Source organism: Somniosus microcephalus, chromosome 8, assembly GCF_052327205.1.
Source record: "Somniosus microcephalus isolate GS21.2 chromosome 8, FLI_Smic_1.0, whole genome shotgun sequence".
In the NCBI taxonomy this organism is placed as follows: domain Eukaryota; kingdom Metazoa; phylum Chordata; class Chondrichthyes; order Squaliformes; family Somniosidae; genus Somniosus; species Somniosus microcephalus.
Window position 1 is genome coordinate 130928536 of NC_140994.1, and position 21608 is coordinate 130950143.

Sequence of the window (21608 nt, forward strand, 5' to 3'; positions counted from 1 at the left end):
TCATAGATAGAACCCCCCCTCTGATCATAGATAGAACACCCCCTGATCATAGATAGAACCCCCCTGCTCATAGATAGAACCCCCACCCTCTGATCATAGATAGAACCACCCCTCTGATCATAGATAGAACCCCCCCTATGATCATAGATAGAACACCCCCTGATCATAGATAGGACCCCCACCCTCTGATCATAGATAGAACCACCCCTCTGATCATAGATAGAACCCCCACCTCTGATCATAGATAGATCCCCCCCTGATCATAGATAGAACCCTCCTCTGATTATAGATAGAACACCCCCCTCTGATAAAAGATAGAACCCCCCCTCTCATCATAGATAGAACACCCCGATCAGTGATAGAACCCTCCCTCTGATCATAGATAGAACACCCCCTGATCATTGATAGAAGCCCCCCTCTGATCATAGATAGAACCCTTCCTCTGATCTTAGATAGTACCCCCCTCTACTCATAGATAGAACCCCCCTCTGATCATAGATACAACCCCCCTCTGATCATAGATAGAACCCCCCCTCTGATCATAGATAGAACCCCCACTCTGATCATAGATAGAAACCACTCTGATCATAGATAGGACCCCCCTTAACATAGATCAAACCCCCCTGATCATAGATAGAACACCCCCGATCATAGATAGAACCCCCTCTTGATCATAGATAGAACCCCCCCTCTGATCATAGATAGAACCCTCCCTCTGATCGTAGATAGAACCCCCCCGATCATAGATAGAACCCCACCTCTGATCATAGATAGAACCCACACCCATCTGATCATAAAGAGAAACCCCCACCCGATCATAGATAGATCCCCTCCTCTGATCATAGATAGAACCCCCCCTGATCTTAGATAGAACCCCCACCCTCTGAGCATAGATAGAACCATCCCTCTGATAATATATAGAACCCCCCCTCTGAACATAGATAGAACCCCCCCTCTGATCATAGATAGATCCCCCCTTGATCATAGATAGAACCCCCTCTGATTATAGATAGAACACCCCCCTCTGATAAAAGATAGAACCCCCCCTCTCATCATAGATAGAACACCCCGATCAGTGATAGAACCCTCCCTCTGATCATAGATAGAACACCCCCTGATCATTGATAGAAGCCCCCCTCTGATCATAGATAGAACCCTTCCTCTGATCTTAGATAGTACCCCCCTCTACTCATAGATAGAACCCCCCTCTGATCATAGATACAACCCCCCCTCTGATCATAGATAGAACCCCCCCTCTGATCATAGATAGAACCCCCACTCTGATCATAGATAGAAACCACACTGATCATAGATAGGACCCCCCTTAACATAGATCAAACCCCCCTGATCATAGATAGAACACCCCCGATCATAGATAGAACCCCCTCTTGATCATAGATAGAACCCCCCCTCTGATCATAGATAGAACCCTCCCTCTGATCGTAGATAGAACCCCCCCGATCATAGATAGAACCCCACCTCTGATCATAGATAGAACCCACACCCATCTGATCATAAAGAGAAACCCCCACCCGATCATAGATAGATCCCCTCCTCTGATCATAGATAGAACCCCCCCTGATCTTAGATAGAACCCCCACCCTTTGAGCATAGATAGAACCATCCCTCTGATAATATATAGAACCCCCCCTCTGAACATAGATAGAACCCCCCCTCTGATCATAGATAGATCCCCCCTTGATCATAGATAGAACCCCCTCTGATTATAGATAGAACACCCCCCTCTGATAAAAGATAGAACCCCCCCTCTCATCATAGATAGAACACCCCGATCAGTGATAGAACCCCCCCTCTGGTCATAGATAGAACACCCCCTGGTCATTGATAGAACCCCCCTCTGATCATAGATAGAACCCTCCCTCTGATCTTAGATAGAACCCCCCCCCCTCTACTCATAGATATAACCCCCCCGATCATAGATAGAACCTATTACGTCCATGAATGATTGAGACACGGACAGCAGGAGTTGAACAAAACAAGTCTTTACTGGTGGAAGTCAATAGTGAAACTGGAACAACAGAGGCTCACTAGCGCCTTTTATACAGGGGTGGTCACTGCCGGTACTGCAGTCTGAGACCAGTTATTCTCTTAAAGGTACATACACAACAATTCCTCCCCTTTTAGATAAACAGTACATAACATTCATTTAACAACTAAATGATAACTAATTACAATCACAATTATGGTTGCTAGATACATTGGTTAAGTTTAAGCAATTATAAGTTCAGTCTCTGAGGAGGCTTCCTGATTCTGTCTGGATAACGCCTCTTTGGGGTATCAGCTTCTTCTGGCAATGTTGAGTTGGGATCAATGTCGTTGTTTGGTTCATCTGCTTCCAATATTACCGGTTCTGCGGTCGCTGCAATTGGTACGTCGATTTCATTACCAGGTGTATCAGATCGTGGTGTGGAGTTGACGTTTTCCAGTGACTCTATAATCTGGTCAGCATGGCGTCTTACAATGCTCTCTCCAACGTCCACGGTATACATGAGAGGTCCTTGCCGTGTACAAATCGTTCCTGGCTGCCATTTCTCAGTGCGGTAGTCCCGGGCCAAAACTGGTTGACCTATCTTAAAACGCCTGGTCGGCCTTTCATTCATATTCTGAAACTGCCTGTTCTCCACATCTCTTCGGACGTTTGGCTTAACCAAATCCAAGCGGCATCGTAGTCTTCGATTGAAGAACATCATGGCTGGAGTTTGGTTGGTAACCGCATGTGTCGCATTCCGGTAGGCAAACAAGAAGTTGTCCACCTTGTGTTGTAGGGCTATATCTTCATTAAACATTGCCTTGATAGCCTTCCTGAATGTTTGGACAAACCTCTCGGCCAATCCATTAGTGGCTGGATGATATGGGGCAGATGTGTAATGCTTAACACCATTGTTCTTTAAGAACCTCCGGAACTCTTCAGACACAAACTGTGGTCCATTGTCAGAGCAAATCTGTTCAGGCAGCCCATTCCTGGCGAATATGGTTCGTAAAACTGTGATAGTTTTTCCCGTGGCGGTTGAGGACATTTTTATTACCTCTGGCCACTTTGAATGTGCATCCACCGCAATTAAAAACATCGAGTCCATGAAGGGTCCAGCAAAATCAATGTGCACCCTTTGCCATGGAGATGAGGGCCACTCCCATGGATGCAGAGGAGCTTGTGGTGGGGCGTGTTGGACCTTCTGGCATCCTGCACAGCTCTTGGTCATCTCTTCGATTTCTCTATCGATTGCCGGCCACCACACAAACGCTCTGGCTAAGCTCTTCATTTTTACCCCACCCAGATGACCCTCATGAAGCTCATTGAGCACTTTATCCATCAACTTAGGTGGAATTACTACTCTCGATCCACACATCAAGGTTCCTCTGCACACTGACAGCTGTTCTCTTCTCGACGAGAATGCTGGCAGCAGTGGTTCGCCATGTGCTGGCCATCCCTTCACCTTTAAATCATAGACCCGTGATAGTGTCGGGTCATTACATGTTTCCTTTTCTATGTTTGCATTCGTCACAGGGAGACATTCGACTATGGTCGAGTGGAATAACTCCATTGGATCCACTGCAAGGTCTTCTTCTTCCACCGTCGGCAACGGTAGGTGTGACAATCCATCAGCATTCCCATGCTGTTTAGTTCCTTTGTACTCAATGTCATATTGGTGTGCCCCTACGAAAAGGGACCACCTCTGCAGCCGTTGTGCTGTCATTATCGGTACGCCCTTCTGAGGGTTGAAAATGGAGACAAGAGGTTGATGATCAGTTAGTAGAGTAAATTTTTGACCGTGCAGGTAGTGATTGAACTTCTTCACCCCCCACACTAGGCTGAGGGCCTCCCTGTCAACCTGGGCATAGTTACGCTCGGCAGAAGTTTACGAGCGTGACGCAAAAGCTATCGGCCTCTCTAAACCATCAAGGAATTTATGTGACAGCACCGCCCCAATGCCGTAGGGAGACGCATCACACACCAGTCTGATCGGCAGTGCTGGGTTGTAGTGAGCCAATACTTCCCTTGAAGTGATTAAATCCTTACTCTTCTGAAAAGCCCGCTTACAGTCATTGCTCCATTCCCATGCTACTCCCGTTCGTAGCAGGGCGTTCAGTGGGTGCAGAATTGTCGACAAATTTGGCAAAAACTTATGGTAGTAATTCACCAATCCGAGGAATGACCTCAGTTGCGACACATTTTCAGGCGCTGGGGCCTTAACAACCGCTTCAATTTTGTCAGGGGACTTATGTAACCCCTCTTCATCAATCACGTGGCCACAATACGATATCTGTTTCTTAAAAAACTCGCACTTGGGGCGGTCGGCTCGCAGCCCATGTTCCCGTAGTCCAGTGAGCACCTGTTCTAGGTTGTTAAGGTGTTCACTGTCATCTTCACCTGTCACAAGGATGTCGTCCACTGAGTCCCCGGAATCCCTTGCAGGACTTGTTCCATCGCTCTTTGCCATATCGCCGGAGCCGATGCTACTCCGAATACCAATCGATGATACTGGTAAAGACCTTTGTGAGTGTTTATCGTGAGATGCTTCCTAGAGGACTCTTCAGCCTCCATCTGCAAATATGCTTGTGCTAGGTCAATTTTTGTAAAACGCTTCCCTCCAGACAGTGAGGCGAAGATGTCTTCTATCCTTGGAAGAGGATATTGTACTGCGTGAAGGACTGGGTTCACCGTCACCTTGAAACCCCCACAGATGCGAGTCTTCCTTGGCTCCCCGGACTTATTGCTTAACGTTTTCTTCATGACAGGAATGATGGGTGTCGCCCACTCGCTCCAGTCGACCTTAGACAACACGCCTGCCTTCTCCAGATTCTCCAGCTCTGCCTCGACGGCTGGGCGAATTGCATATGGTACCGGTCTTGCTTTGAAAAACTTGGGAACTGCATTCTCTTCTATTTTTATCGAGGCGCTTACGCCTTTAAGCGTGCCCAGTTCTTGTTGAAATACCTCTTTGGCGTTAGCTATGATTGTTGACAATCGTCCAGGAGTGACGTCTTCATCTTTTTTACCGTCCACCGTCAGTGCCTGAATGGAGTGCCAATCTAAGTTTATCTTCCTGATCCATTCCCGTCCCAATAATGGTGGTCCACCATTTGGCAGTATGTAGAGATACAATTTCCGTATTTTCTTGCCGTTGTATTCTACAGGCACCCTTATTTTTCCTCTGGGGTATACCTTTTGCCCCGTATACGTCGTCAAGATGATGGATGTCTCTCTCAAGGGTATGTGTGAAAATAGCCGCTCGTAGTCTCGTCGAGTCATGACGGTTAGCGCTGATCCTGTATCCAATTCCATTTTAACTTGGGACCCTGCTATCGTGAGGGTGACCCAAATGGTTCGGTGATCCTCTTTTGCGATTACATTGTGAAGTTTGAGACAGCTTAGTTTCCTGTTCCCGGATTCACTATCGCTCATCTGGTCTTCGGAACTACTGTCCATCATCTTTTGAACTTTCTTGTACAGTTCCTTAGTAGCCTTTTTGTTGTCGCTGGTCTTCTTCCCAGACCTGCAAACTCGTGCAATGTGTCCCATCTTCCTGCATTGCCTGCATATTTTGTCTTTGGACCAGCAGTCCTTCTGGTCATGGTTAGTTCTGCCGCAGCGATAACATTTTGCAAATCCCCGTGTCATTTCGTGGGTGCAGTATTCCTGTGGTTTTTGTTGAATTTCTGCAGCTCCCCTGGCTGCTGCTTCATACGATACTGCCACGCTGAAAGCCTTATCTAGCGTCAGCTCTTTCTCTGAGAGTAACTTCTTCTGTGTTCCTTCACTCAGGAGTCCACAGACAAATTTGTCCCGTTGGGTATCTGCCAGTCCTGCTCCGAACTGGCAGTGTTTTGATAGCTTTTGTAGTTCCATAAGGTACTCAGCATTGCTCTCATCTTTATGCTGAGTTCTCCTGTGGAATTTAAATCTTTCTGCTATCAAAAGCGGTGCAGGGTTTAAGTGTTCCTGTAGGAGAGCAACAATTTCGTTAAAACTCTTCGCCTTCGGTTAGGCTGGAGTAATCAGGTCCCGCAATAGGCCGTACGTTCTAGCGCCCATTAAGTTTAGCAATATCAATGCCTTTTTCTCCTCAGCTATTTCGTTTGCCTCGAAATATACCTCGACTCTATCCACATACGTGGTCCAGTCCTCTATTGTATTATCAAAAGCAGTGATACAGCCAGTCTTCGGCATCTTGCAAATCTAAAATGGCGCCTCCCGCGCTTTGCCTTCTTCCCCGATTTAACAAAATGGCGCCTCCCGCGCTTTGCCTTCTTCCCCGCTGATTAAGATGGCGCCTCCCGCGCTTTGCCTTCTTCCCCGCTTTTGCTAGCGCTGCTTTCCACGGATCCCGTTGCAACCTGCAGCTCCTCGCGGTTTCTTGCGCGTTTAATATTTCTTTTTTTATTATTTTCCCGTCGTGGAACAACCCTGTGGGACTCTTGCCTCCCTCTTCTCGGGTCTATACGCAGCCCGGCTTCGTAGCACCGGCCGCGCCCTGTGTGCTCCACCCTCTCTCTCTCTGCTTCCCGACAACGCTGCTCAGCCCCGTTGCAAACCATCCGCTCGAGTTCGTGACCGCCGCAGCCCAGGAAGGATCAGTGCACTACCTGCCACCAGCCCGATTAGCTGAAGCACCGTCGACAGGAACCAGGCCCCGCTTCCAACAGCTTCTCCAGCAATCTTCAACTCCGCAACACAGGGGCGGATGCCCACGGTCGACGCCCGTTTCTACTGCCTCTTACTTTCTTTTCTTTCTGGCCCCGACCTCTGCTCACTTCACTGTAGGAATGGATCCCAGGAGGTGGTGCAGACTGTAGGTAGGTTCGTATCTGCTCGTTGCCAGTATTACGTCCGTGAATGATTGAGACACGGACAGCAGGAGTTGAACAAAACAAGTCTTTACTGATGGAAGTCAATAGTGAAACTGGAACAACAGAGGCTCACTAGCGCCTTTTATACAGGGGTGGTCACTGACGGTACTGCAGTCTGAGACCAGTTATTCTCTTAAAGGTACATACACAAAAGAACACCCCCTCTGATCATAGATAGAAGCCCCCCTCTGATCATAGATAGAACCCCCACTCTGATCATAGATAGAACCCCCCCTGATCATAGATAGAACACCCACCCTCTGATCATAGATAGAACCAGCCCTCTGATCATAGATAGAACCCCCCCCTCTGATCATAGATAGAACCCCCCCGATCATAGTTAGATCCCCCCGATCATAGATAGAACCCCCCTCTGATTATAGATAGAACACACCCTTCTGATAAAAGATTGAACCCCACCTCTCATCATAGATAGAACACCCCGATCAGTGATAGAACCCCCCCTCTGATCATAGATAGAACCCTGCCTCTGATTTTAGATAGAACCCCCCTCTACTCATAGATAGAACCCCCCGATCATAGATAGAACCCGCCCTCTGATCATAGATAGAACTCCCCCTCTGATAATAGATAGAACCCCCCCACTGATCATAGATAGAACCACCACTCTGATCATAGATAGAACCCACTCTGATCATAGATAGAACCCCCCTTAACATAGATAAAACCGCCCTGATCATAGATAGAACCCCCCCGATCATAGATAGAACACCCTCCTGATCATAGATAGAACCCCCCTCTGATCATGCATAGAACCCCACCCCCTGATCATAGATAGAACCCCCCCTCTAATCATAGATAGAACTCCACCCCTCTGATCATAGATAGAACGCTCCCTCTGATCATAGATAGAACCCACCCCCCCTCTGATCATGGATAGAACGCCCCCTGATCATAGGTTGAATCCCCCCTCTGATTATAGATAGAACACCCCCTCTGATCATAGCTAGAACCCCCCTTCTGATCATAGATAGAACCCCCCTGGATCATAGATAGAACCCCCACTCAATACAATACAATACAATACAAATCGCTTTATTGGCATGATAAGGTACATCTTATGTTGCCAAAGCATCAAAATACATTTATGGTTGAACACATAAACGCGGTTCCATTCATACAGTGTATAAACAGGTATATCCCTGAGTTTATAATTATATTTTCGCCTTGTTTATATATACTCTTGTCTTAGTTTACTGGTTGTCCCTCTGTTCATGGCAAGCTGTAACATAGTGTGCCGCCAGTGTTACACAGCTTCTCTCCTCCCCCAGTAGGAATGGGAGTTTTTGGTTGTCAGTCAGATTTCTGAATTCAGGGCATATTTGTGAGAATTTTTGATAGAAATTCTCTCTGATGCCCTGATATTTTCCACAGGCTGTGAGGAAGTGCATCTCTGTCTCAACTACTCCCTGACTGCAGTGAGAGCATATCCTGTCTTCTCTTGGCAGCCTGGTCTGCCTGTGTCTGCCTTTTTCGATCGCTAGGCTATGTTCGCTAAGTCTGTACCTTGTCAAGGTTCTTCTCAGTTTGTTATCCTTTACCATGGTCAGGTAATCAGCTATGTTGTATTGTCTGTTTAGGGCCAAGTAGCAATTGAGTTTGCTTTGGGTTTTTGTTGTTTCTGCCCAATATGACAGATATTTTTCCTTTTGCTTAGCGACGATTGTGTTGGGTCGAATTCTTTGTGTTACCCTGTCACTGTCCTGGGACTGGTTATTGTTAGTATTGTTATTAGTTACTTTATTGAGTCCCAGGACTAGTTGACTGAGGGTATTCTTCTTTATGGTCAGCTCTTGGCATTTCAGGGCGTCGTAGTGATAGCATTGGGGGTTGCTCATTTGTAGGTGATTCCAAAATTTGGTGGCTCTTTTTTGGATAGTGATTATTAATGGGTATTGGCCTAGTTCCGCCCTGCATGCGTTGTTTACTGTTTTCCTTTGAGTCCGGAGGATACTTTTACAGAATTCCGCATGTAGGATCTCAATTGGGTGTTTGTCCCATTTTGCAAAATCTTGTTGTGTTAGTGGTCCCCAGACCTCACTGCCATAGAGTGCAATTGGTTCAATTACTGATTTGAAAATTTTGAGCCAAATGCTAATTGGGATTTCTATTTGGATTGATTTTTTGATGGCATAGAAAGCCCTTCTTGCTTTCTCTTTCAGTTCATTCACAGCCAGTTTGAAGTTTCCCGTAGAACTGATTTTTAAGCCCAAGTATGTGTAGTGAGTGGTTTGTTCAATTTTGGTTGTTCCTACTGTGAAATTTATTGTGGGTCCATGTTGTTTGGATCTTTGCTGGAACACAAGGACTTTGTTTTTTTGGGGATTTATTGTCAGGGCCCAAGTCTGGCAGTATGACTCCAGCAGGTCCAGGTTCTGCTGTAGACCCTCCTTAGTTGGTGACAGCAGAACCAGGTCGTCGGCATAGAGGAGGAATTTAACCTTGGATTCATATAGGGTGAGGCCGGGTGCTGTAGATTGTTCAAGTAGTTTTGCCAATCCATTAATGTAAATATTAAAGAGTGTCGGTGAGATTGGCGAGCCCTGCGTCACCCCCCGCCCCTGTGGGAAGTATTTTGTTTGTTTGTCTCCAATTTTAACTTCACATTTATTGTTTGTATACATTGATTTAATTACATCATATGTTTTCCCTCCTACCCCGCTTTCGATAAGTTTCAGGAATAAACCGTCATGCCAGATGGAGTCGAAAGCCTTCTGGAAATCTACAAAGCATGCGTAGATTTTGCTTTTGTTATGGTGAACGTGTTTGTCAATTAGGGTCTGTAGGGTGAAGATATGATCGGATGTTCTATAGTTTGGCAGGAATCCAATTTGGCTTTTACTCAAGACATTGTGCTCTTCAAGGAAGTTTATAAGTCTTTTGTTTATGATGCTACAGAATACTTTCCCCAGGTTACTGTTTACACAGATGCCTCGATAGTTGTTTGGGTCGATTTTGTCCCCACTTTTGTATATGGGTGTTATGAGTCCTTTGTTCCAGATGTCAGGGAAATAACCGACACTCAGAACCAAGTTGAAGAGTTTTAGGATAGCCAGTTTCAGTTTGTCGTCTGCGTGTTTAATCATCTCGTTTAGTATGCCGTCTGTCCCGCAAGCTTTTCCTGGTCGCAGGTCCTTGAGTTTTTCAAGAAGTTCTTTTTCTGTTATTATGGCGTCTAGCGGGTTTTGGTTATCTTTTATGGCCATTTCAAGCTTTTCCAGTTTTTTGCGTATTTGGTGTTGCTCTGGTCTTAGTGTGTTTTTCTGGTATAATTTTTCAAAGTGGTTTACCCATGTGTCCCCATTTTGAATGGACAAATCGTCGTGTTGTTTTTTGTGTAGTGTTTTCAAGTTGTCCCAGAAACAATTCGACTCAATGGATTCCTCCATGGAGCTGAGTGTATTCTTAATAAATTGCTCTTTTTTGGTCCTGAGTGTGTTTCTGTATTGTGTTAGCGTCTGACAATAAGTAAGGCGTAATTCCTCGTTTTCTGGATGTCTGTGTTTTTGGTTTGATAGTTTTCTAAGTTTTTTCCTCATGTTATGGCAATCATGGTCAAACCATTTTTCATAGTTTTTTGTTTTGGGTTTGTTCTTGCGAGCTTTCAAGTTTGCATTTGTTGCCAAATTATCAAAAATATTGTTTAGTTTACTAACTGCCCGGTTTACGCCTTCTTTATTGTGAGTGTATATGTTATCCAGAAAGGTGTCTAAGAGAGCTTGAGTTGATGCATTGCTAATTGTTTTCTGGTATTTTTCCGTGTCGTTTTTGGCCCATCTGTACGATTTTTTGGTGTTGTACAGTTTACTGGGTTGTGTTTCTATGTTGTTTGTTTCTGTCTTTTTGAGAAACATAGTAATTTGGCTGTGATCTGACAGTGTTGTTTGTGGTTTGACTGTGAATGCTCTGAAAGAGGATGGGTCCAAGTCTGTAATCATATAGTCTACTGTGCTGCAGCCAAGAGGTGAGCAGTAGGTCGATCTTCCTAGGAGGTCTCCTATGAACCTACCATTGACAATGTACAGACCCAGGTTTCGACAGAGCTGTAGTAGCTGTTTACCGTTGGTATTTGACTGCTTGTCGCAGTTATGCCTGTATGGAAGGGAAGGGATGTCAAAGTGGTTATTCCCGAATACGTAATTGTTTCCCTGATTATTGGTGAAGTCTGGTTCTTCGCCCGTTCTTGAATTGAGGTCCCCACAGATCAACACGTTCCCCTGGGCCTGGTATTGGATAATTTCCCCCTCCATGTTGGAGAAGGTGTCCTCTTTGTAGTACGGGGAATCGATTGGAGGGATATAAAGTGCGCAAATGTAAACATCTTGGGTGTTTGAGATAATCTCCCTCTCAAGTTTGAGCCACATATGGTTTTTGCCCTTTTTTATAAATTTGATGTAATTCTTAAGTTCTGTTTTAAACCAGATCAGTATGCCTCCGGAGTCTCTGCCTTGGGTTACACTTGGTAATTTATTGGAGGGGACCACTAGCTCAGTGTACCCTTGGGGACAGCCGGTGTGTCCTTTTCCTTTATACCAAGTTTCCTGTAAAATGATAATATCTAGATCTTTAGTTTCCTCTATGAACTCTGGGGTCCTACTCTTCACTTCTCGCACTGAAGAGCGTAGACCTTGGATATTCCAGGTCGAAATATATAAGGATTTCATGTTAAGTTTGATCTTTTTCTATGATAGGTTAAAGAGTGGTACGTGTTTGTCGTGTCTAAGTGTGGGGAAAAAAAAGATCACCCCAGTTGTCTACAAAAGTTAATACAATTTGGTTACAGTTCTTTCTATTAATTAGTCCTTGATCCATAAGGCGGAAGTAGATGCTGCTGCACATCTGCTTATTGTCTCTTAATGGATTGTTTCTGTCTGAGGTATTGCGTACGTCCTGTGCATCTCTCCCTCTGTCTGGCTGGTAGCGGTCCTATTCCCCTGTGGGACAGGAGTGGTGCAGGTCTGATAATGTTGTTTTGCATGGGGATCCTCTCCGGTCTCGGTTGGTGTGGTGGTGGTCTTTGTAGTGTTCCTGATATGTACCCCGCTGATCTCTGGTGGTCGGGGGGGGGGGTCCTCTTGGAGTCTGGGTATGGACCCGGTTAAAAGCGACGTCCTTCAGGGCTTTAGCAAAGATCGATATTTTTTGCCTCTGATCATAGATAGAACCACCCCACTGATCATAGATAGAACCCCCCCTCTGAACATAGATAGAACCCCCCCACTGATCATAGATAGATCCCCCCCTGATCATAGATAGAACCCCCCTCTGATTATAGATAGAACACCCCCCTCTGATAAAAGATAGAACCCCCCCTCTGATCATAGATAGAACACCCCGATCAGTGATAGAAACCCCCTCTGATCATAGATAGAACACCCCCTGATCATTGATAGAACCCCCACTCTGATCATAAATAGAAACCTCCCTCTGATCTTAGATAGAACCCCCCCTCTACTCATAGATAGAACCCCCCCGATCATGGATAAAACCCCCCATCTGATCATAGATACAACCCCCCCTTTGATCATAGATAGAACCCCCGCTGATCATCGATAGAACCCCCCTGATCATAGATAGAACCCCACCTGATCATAGATAGAACCCCACCTCTGATCATAGATAGAACACCCCCCGATCATAGATAGAACCCCCCTCTGATTATAGATAGAACTGTAGGAATGGAGGTTCCTATCCGAATAATGAAGTCCAACGCAGTGAAACGAAATAATCAAGCTTTAATATACAAATAACTTTAACTAATAAAACTACAAGAGCAGATGTAAGCAGGTCTGTCCAGTTCCACAGCCTCTCCAAGACTGCCACTAAATACTCGAACCCGACGTCATGACGTCATCACGTTCTTCGCGCCAACTGGGGGTCACGTGATCGGCGTCATGACGTCATCACGCGGAAATACAAGAAACTACACACAGCTTAAAGGTGCAGTCCTCAACTGCACTACAGAGTAGTTAAAGGAATGATTATTGTTCAGTGTCTCTTGGTGGCTCTGCCACAGGCGCCCCCCCAGAATTATCTTTAACAGACAGCGTCAAACGAGCAGGAGGTTTAATGATTCTGCCTGAACGACTACGAACTTCAGATGATGGAACGTTGGAAGATGAGCCAATACTTGGTTGTGTCTGAAGCGGTACATCTGGGGTGGAGGAAACAGTAGCAGGAGGTGTAGACAAGGATGAAGCTGAAGCAGGCAATTTAATAGTAGACTGCTGCATAATTGGTCTAGCAGCCAACGGTGGTCGTCCACGATGAGGTGGCTGAGCAACAACCACTGGTTCACTCCGATCCAGATGGGCTGGTTTAAGTCGGTCGATGGAGATGGTATCAGACTTACCTCCTACTTCGACCGTAAAATATTTCTCTCCCGCAGCGATGACATGAAACGGTCCAGCATAAGGTGGTCTGAGTGTATCTCTATGAGCATCCTGCCGAATAAAAACATAATCGGAACTCATAAGTTCTGCCGGAACATGAGGCCTCTGTAGGTTGTGATGCGAGGTTGGAATAGGCAGGAAATTCTTTGCCACCTCCTGATGCTGAAGCAGCTGCTGAACAGGCGACCATGATTCTGTACGTGGAGGGAGGAAATCCCCTGGTACTCGAAGCGCTTGACCGTAGACTAACTCAGCCGATGAAGCCTGGAGGTCATCTTTGGGGGCTGTACGAAGGCCTAGCATCACCCAAGGGAGTCTATCCACCCAGTTGGAACCACGCAAGCTGGCACGGAGGGACGCCTTTAGAGACCGATGAAACCTCTCACATAAGCCATTTGCTTGCGGATGGTAAGCGGTGGTACGGTGCAGCTTGGTACCCAAGCCCTGTGCAACTGCATTCCACAACTCTGATGTAAATTGTGGACCTCGGTCAGAGGAGATATCAGATGGCACTCCAAACGGGGCCACCCACGATGAAATGAACGCCCTGGATACGTCCGCTGTAGTAGTAGCAACCAAGGGAATCGCCTCTGGCCACCTGGTAGTACGGTCCACTATTATCAGGAGATGCATAAAACCCCGCGAAATGGGGAGGGGGCCCACTAAGTCCACATGCACATGGTCAAACCGGCGTTCAGGCACTGGAAAAATGGCCACTGGAGCCTTAACGTGACGGTGGACCTTTGATTTTTGACAGTCCACGCAATTGTTTGTCCAGTCCCGAACGTCTAAATGCATTCCCTTCCAAACAAATTTACGGGACATAAGTCGTTGTGAAGCTCGCATCCCCGGGTGTGATAAGCCATGTATAACCTGAAAAATCTTCTTACGCCATTCGACTGGCACAATGGGCCGGGGCACTCCCATGGATATGTCACACAAGAGCGTGGTTCCTGCTGATTGGAACATAACATCGGCTACCTGCAAGCTGGAAGGCATGGTCCGATACGCCTGAACTTCAGGATCCGCCAGCTGTTCTTTCGCCAACCCGACGAAATCGATTCCCAGGTGAATTGCCTGGACTGGGGCACACGAAAGGCAATCAGCCACAAGATTATCTTTGCCAGACACATGTCGTAAATCCGTCGTAAATTCAGATATAAATGTAAGGTGGCGCTGTTGCCGGGCTGACCACGGCTCCGCCGTTTTGGCCATTGCAAAAGTGAGCGGTTTATGGTCCACAAATACAGTAAACGGACGCCCTTCTAGGAGAAAACGAAAATGCCGGATGGCCAAAAACAAGGCCAGCAACTCCCTATCAAAAGTGCTATATTTTCGCTCATTTTTATGCAGTTGGCGGCTAAAAAAGGCCAATGGCTGCCAAGTCCCGTCAACCCATTGTTCCTGAACTGCCCCGATGGCGTAATCAGAGGCATCGGTAGTAAGGGCGATGGTCGCGCCCGGGAGTGGGTGTGCAAGCATAGTTGCATCTGCCAATGCTGCCTTGGTGTCCAGGAATGCCTGGTCCATCTGTGGTGTCCAAATGATAACATCTTTACCCGACTTCCCTTTAAGCGCTTCGTACAGTGGCTGCATTAATTGGGCTGCCTTGGGGACAAAACGATGATAAAAATTTACCATCCCCAGGAACTCCTGAAGAGATTTAAGTATATGAGGCTGCGGGAATGCCGTAACTGCCTCTACCTTAGTGGCCAGTGGGACGGCGCCTTCTGAGGTGATCCTATGCCCCAGAAAGTCAATGCTGGTTAACCCAAACTGGCATTTGGCTAGATTTATGATGAGGCCATGTTGGCTGAGACGGGCAAAGAGTGTACGTAAATGAGCCATGTGCTCTTCCTTATCCTTACTAGCAATGAGAATATCATCCAAGTAAATGAAAATGAAAGGAAGGTCCTGTAACAGAGTCCATAAGTCGCTGAAAAGCCTGAGCTGCATTTTTCAATCCAAACGGCATGCGAAGGAACTCAAAAAGGCCAAACGGTGTGATGACCGCCGTTTTGGGGATGTCTTGAGGGTGCACAGGAACTTGGTGATATCCACGAATGAGATCTACTTTGGAAAATATTGAGTTGCCAGCCAAATGAGCTGAAAAATCTTGTATATGCGGTATTGGATACCCCCCCTCTGATCATATATAGAACACCCCTCTCGTCCTAGATAAAACCCCCCCATATCACAAATAGAACACCCCCGATCCTAGATAGAGCCCCCCCTCTGATCATGGATAGAACCCCGCTGATCATACGTAGAACCTCCCCTCTGATAATAGATAGAACCCCACCCCCGATCATAGATAGAACACCCCCCTCTGATCATTGATAGAACTCCCCTCTGATCATAGATAGAACCCCCCCTCTGATCATTGATAGAACTCCCCTCTGATCATAGACAGAAGCCCCCTGATCATAGATATTACCCCCCCGATCATAGATAGAACCCCCCCGATCATAGATAGAACCCCCCCTCTGATCATAGATAGAACCACGCCTCTGATCATTGGTAGAACCCCTCCTGATCATAGGTAGAACCCCCACTCTGATCATAGATAGAACCCCCCCTGATCATAGATAGACCCCTCCCCGATCATAGATAGAACCAGCCCTCTGATCATAGATAGAACCCACCCATCTGATCATGGATAGAAGCCCTCCTCTAATCATAGATAGAACTCCCCCTCTGATCATAGATAGAACCCCCCGATCATAGATAGACCCCCCTCTGATCAGAGATAGAACGCCCTCCGATCATTGATAGATCCCCCCTTCTGATCAAAAATAGAACCCCCACTCTAATCATAGATAGAACCACCCCCCTGATCATAGATGGAACCACCCCTCTGATCATAGATAGAACCCCCCTCTGATCATAGATAGAAACACCTCCTGATCACAGATAGAACCCCCCCGATCATAGATAGAACACCCCCCTCTGATCATAGATAAAACTCCCCCTCTGATCATAGGTAGAATCCCCCTCTGAACTTTGATAGAACTCCCCTCTAATCATAGGTAGAAGCACCCTGATCATAGATAGAACCCCCCCTCTCATCATAGATAGAACCCCCCCCTCTGATCATTGATATAACTCCCCCGAACACAGATAGAACCCCCCCGATCAAAGATAGAACGCCCCTTCTGATCATAGATAGAAGCTCCCAATCAGAGATAGAACCCCCCTGATCATTGATAGAACCCCCCTTGATCATAGATAGAACCCCCCCTCTGATCATAGATAGAAACCCACTCTGATCATAGATAGAACCCACCCTCTGATCATTGATTGAACTCCCCTCTGATCATTGATAGAATCCCCCGGTTCATAGATATTACCCCCCGATCATAGATATAACACCCGTCTGGTCATAGATAGAACCCACCCCCCTCTGATCATAGATAGATCACCCCCAGACCATAGATAGAACCCCCCTCTGATCATAGATAGAACCCCCCCTCTGATCATAGATAGATCCCCCCTCTAGTCATAGATAGAACCCCCCCTGATCTTAGATATAACCCCCCCTCTGATCATAGATAGAAACCCCCTCTGAACATAGATAGAACCCCCCACTGATCATAGATAGAACCCCCCCTCTGATCCTAGATATAACCCACCCCTGATCTTAAATAGAAACCCCCTGATCATTGATAGAACCTCCCCTCTGATGATGGAACGAACCCCCCCTCTGACATAGATAGAACCCCCCTCTGATCATAGATAGAACCCCCTCTCTGGTCATAGATAGAACCACCCTCTGACCCTAAATAGAACCCGCCCCTGATCATAGATAGAAACCCCCTGATTATTGATAGAACATCCCATCTGATGATGGATCGAACCCCCACTCTGATCATAGATAGAACCCCCCTCTGATCATAGATATAACCCACCCTCTGGTCATAGATAGAACCCCCCCCCCCATTGATCATAGATAGAACCCCCCTCTGATAATAGATAGAATCCCTCCTCTGATCATAGATTGAACCCCCCGATGATCATAGATAGAACCCCCCTCTGATAATAGATAGAACCCCTCCTCTGAATCTAGATTGAACCCCACCTGATCATAGATAGAACCCCTCTGATCATAGATAGAACCTCCCATCTGATCATAGATAGAATCCCCCTCTGGTCATAGATAGAACCCCCCCTCTGATCATTGATTGAACCCCCCCTCTGCTCCTAGATAGAACGCCCCCTGATCATAGATAGATCCCCCCTGATCATAGATAGAACCACCCCTCTGATCATAGATAGAACCCCCCCTCTGATCATAGATAGAACCCCCCACTGATCATAGATAGAACCCCCACTCTGATCCTAGGTAGAAACCCCCTGATCACAGATAGAACCCCCCTGATCATAGATAGAACCACCCCTCTGATCATGGATAGAACCCCCCTGATCAAAGGTGGAACACCCCTCTGATAATAGATAGAACCCTTCACCTGATCATAGATAGAACCGCCCCTGATCATAGATAGAAACCCCCCTGATCATAGATCGATCCCCCACCCCCTGATCATAGATTTAATACCCTGATCATAGATAGAACCCCCCCTCTGATCATAGATAGATCCCCCCTGATCATAGATAGAACCCCCCTCTGATCATAGATAGAACCCCAGCCCCTGATCATAGATAGAACCCCCCCTCTGATCATAGATAGAACACCACCTCTGATCATAGATAGAACCCCCCGTGATCATAGATAGAACCCCCCTCTGATCATAGATAGATCCCCGCCTCTGATCATAGATAGAACCCCCGCTCTGATCATAGAGAGACCTCCCCCTCTGATCATAGATAGGACACCCCGATCTGATCATAGATAGGACCCACCCCGATCATAGATTGAACCCCCCCTCTGATCATAGATGGAAACCCCCTCTGATCATAGATAGAAACCCCTCTCTGATCATAGATAGAACCTCCCCTCTGATCATAGATAGAACCCCCCTTCTGATCAGAGTAAGAACCCCCCTTTGATCATAGATAGAACCCCCCCACTGATCAGAAATAGAACCCCCCCTCTGATCCTAGATAGAACCCTACTGATCTTAGATAGAACCCCCCTGATCAGAGATAGAACCACCCACTGATCATAGATAGATCCCCCCTCTGATCATAGATAGAACCCCCCCTCTGATCATAGGTAGAACCCCCCACTGATCATAGAAAGAACCCCCCCTCTGATCCTAGATAGAAACAGCCCTGATCATAGATAGAACCCTATGATCATAGATAGAACCCCTCTTGATCATGGATAGAACCCCCCTGATCATAGGTAGAACCCCCCCTCTGATAATAGATATAACTCCCCACCTGATCATAGATAGAACCCCCCTCTGCTCATAGATAAACCCCCCCCTGATCATAGATAGAAACCCCCAGATCATAGATAGAACGCCCACCCTCTGATCATAGGTAGAACCCCACCCTGAGCATAGATAGAACCTCCCTTCTGATCATAGATAGAATCCCCCTGATCATATATAGAACCCCCCTTTGCTCATAGGTAGAACCCCACCCCCTGATCATAGATAGAACCCCCGCCTCTGATCATAGATAGAACACCCCCCTCTGATCAGAGATAGAACCCCCCCCTGATCATAGATAGAACCCCCCTCTGATCAGAGATAGAAACCCACCCCCTGATCATAGATAGAACCCCCCCTCTGATCATAGATAGAACTCCCTCTCTGATCATAGATTGAACCCCCCACTGATCATAGATAGAACGCCCCCTCTGATCCTAGATAGAACCTGCCCCTGATCATAGATAGAACCCCCCTGATCATTGATAGAACCACCCCTCTGATGATGGATCGAACCCCCCCTCTGATCATAGATAGAACCCCCCTCTGATCATAGATAGAAGCCTCCCTCTGGTCATAGATAGAAACCCCCTCTGATCCTAGATGGAACCCGCCCCTGATCATAGATAGAAACCCCCTGATCATTGTTAGAACCTCCTCTCTGAAGATGGATCGAACGCCCCCCCTCTGGTCATAGATAGAACCCCCCCTGTGATCATAGATATAACCCCCCTCTGTTCATAAATAGAACCCCCCCCACTGATCACAGATAGAATCCCTCCTCTGAATCTAGATTGAACCACCCCTGATCATAGATAGAACCCCTCTGATCATAGATAGAACCTCCCCTCTGATCATAGATAGAATCCCCTTCTGGTCATAGATAGAACGCCCCTTCTGATCATAGATTGAACCCCCCCTCTGCTCCTAGATAGAATCCTCCCTTATCATAGATAGATTCCCACCTGATCATAGATAGAACCCCCCCTCTGATCATAGATAGAATCCCCCTCTGATCATAGATAGAACTCCCCACTGATCATAGATAGAACCCCCACTCTGATCCTAGATAGAAACCCCCTGATCATGGGTAGAACCCCCCTGATCATAGATAGAACCCCCCCTCTCTGATCATGGATAGAACCCCCCTGAACAAAGGTGGAACACCCCTCCGATAATAGGTAGAACCCCCCACCTGATCATAGTTAGAACCCTCCCCTCTGATCATAGTTAGAACCCCCGCTGATCATAGATTGAACCACCCCTCTGATCATGGATAGAACCCCCCTGATCAAAGGTGGAACACCCCTCTGATAATAGATAGAACCCCTCACCTGATCATAGGTAGAACCCACCCCTCTGATCATAGATAGAACCCCCCCTGATCATAGATAGAACCCCCCCTGATCATAGATCGATCCCCCACCCTCTGATCATAGATTTAATACCCTGATCATAGATAGAACCCCCCCTCTGATCATAGATAGAACCCCCCTGATCATAGATAGAACCCCCCTCTGATCATAGATAGAACCCCAGCCCCTGATCTTAGATAGAACCCCCTCCTCTGATCATAGATAGAACACCCCCTCTGATCATAGATAGAACCCCCGCTCTGATCATAGAGAGACCTCCCCCTCTGATCATAGATAGGACCCCCCGATCTGATCATAGATAGGACCCACCCCGATTATAGATTGAACCCCCCCTCTGATCATAGATGGAAACCCCCTCTGATCATAGATAGAACCCCCCCTCTGATCATAGCTAGAACCTCCCCTCTGATCATAGATAGAACCCCACTCTGGTCATAGATAGAACTCACCTCAGATCATAGATAGAACCCCCCTTCTGATCAGAGTAAGAACCCCCCTCTGATCATAGATAGAACCCCCCCCCCCCACTGATCATAAATAGAACCTCCCCTCTAATCCTAGATAGAACCCCACTGATCTTAGATAGAACCCCCCTGATCAGAGATAGAACCAACCACTGATCATAGATAGATCCCCCTCTGATCATAGATAGAACCCCCCCTCTGATCATAGATAGAACCCCCCCACTGATCATAGAAAGAGCCCACCCCTCTGATCCTAGATAGAAACAGCCCTGATCATAGATAGAACCCTATGATCATAGATAGAACCCCTCTTGATCATGGATAGAACCCCCCTGATCATAGGTAGAACCCCCCCTCTGATAATAGATAGAACTCCCCACCTGATCATAGATAGAACCCCCCTCTGCACATAGATAACCCCCCCCGATCATAGATAGAAACCCCCAGATCATAGATAGAACCCCCATCCTCTGATCATAGGTAGAACCCCAGCCTGAGCATAGATATAACCTCCCTTCTGATCATAGATAGAACCCCCCCATATCATATATAGAACACCCCTCTGATCATAGGTAGAACCCCAACCCCTGATCATAGATAGAACCCCCGCCTCTGATCATAGATAGAACACCCGCCTCTGATCAGAGATAGAACCCCACCTGATCATAGATGGAAACCCCCTCTGATCAGAGATAGAACCCCACCCCCTGATCATAGATAGAACCCCCCCTCTGATCATAGATAGAACTCCCTCTCTGATCATAGATTGAACCCCCACGATCATAGATAGAACCCTACACCCGATCATAGATAGAACCCCCCTCTAGTCATAGATAGAACCCCCCCGATCATAGATAGACCCCCCTCTGATCATAGATAGAACCCCCCACTGATCATAGATAGAACCCCTCCTCTGATCCTAGATAGAACCTGCCCCTGATCATAGATAGAACCCCCCTGATCATTGATAGAACCACTCCTCTGATGATGGATCGAACCCCCCATCTGATCATAGATAGAACCCGCCTCTGATCATAGATAGAAGCCCCCCTCTGGTCATAGATAGAAACCCCCTCTGATCCTAGATGGAACCCGCCCCTGATCATAGATAGAAACCCCCTGATCATTGTTAGAACCTCCTCTCTGAAG